This window comes from Aplysia californica, unplaced genomic scaffold, assembly GCF_000002075.1.
Source record: "Aplysia californica isolate F4 #8 unplaced genomic scaffold, AplCal3.0 scaffold01103, whole genome shotgun sequence".
Classification (NCBI taxonomy): Eukaryota; Metazoa; Mollusca; class Gastropoda; order Aplysiida; family Aplysiidae; genus Aplysia; species Aplysia californica.
The window spans coordinates 115,325-116,335 of record NW_004798373.1 but is presented as its reverse complement, the minus strand read 5'-3'; positions in this window follow the sequence as shown (position 1 = coordinate 116,335).

Genomic DNA, 1,011 nt, shown 5'->3' with positions numbered 1-1,011 from the left:
GGGGCTGTAAACTAGGATTCGGAGAATCTGGAGAACAATATTCTCGTTGCCTGACTGATTCAGTATACATGACTGCATGCGTGTTGATTTTCAAAAAGTGCTTCTTTTGGGTATTTTCATTTTATTCTTATTTTGGTTGTTGTCGATAGTTGATTTTGTATTGGGGTTCTTTGTTGTTGTTGAGGGTTTTTGGGGGGAGGGGTGGTTTGTAATGGTTTGTTTGTTGGATCTTCCTCTGAGATTTTTTGGGGGGTGGGTTTTCTGGGGTAGAAGTGATGGGCGATATTTAGATTGGTCGTGTCTCTAATACCTTGTTGTCAGTGACGTGGGTTGACATATTAGCGGCGGCTCGGGTTTTGTGTTGAAAGGGTAGGTAGGGTTCACGTTTAGATTAGATATGGCAAGACTGGAGGGGTTGGGGTTGTTTTTTTCGTTCTTGTTTTTACTTTCAGTTTAGTTTTAGTTTGGTTTTAGTAAGAGTTTTACGGCACTTGCAACACAATAAGGTAATATAAGTGCCGAAGATTAGAGGTGTTACAAGAGAGTAACAAACACAGAAAAAAATGAGGAAAGATAAAGACGACAGATGTTTGATAGGAAAGAAGAAGCAAACCACACCAGAGCACCCACCAACCACCCACTCGGTTTTGTTTGTGTTTTGGATTGTTTAACCTATGCTGGGGAATAGTATAGGGCCAAGAATGTTTCTCTCAAGTAATATGATATTACACGTCAGGTTGACCATAGTTACCATACGCCATTTGAGAGGGACTTTTAAAAAATGTCCTTAATAGAAAGAGGAGAGAGAGAGAGAGAGGGGGTAAATTGGTTATTTTTATTTTGTTGTTGTTTTATCTTGCTTTATATGAATGTCAGTTTTTCGCCCAACTCTCCAAGATGGAAGTGTATCATTTTACCTGAAGCTGCGAATTATTTGAGAATATTACACCCTCGACGGTTTGTCTAATCTCAGACGAGACTTAAATGAACCATCTTACTGTGCCCCGGGGG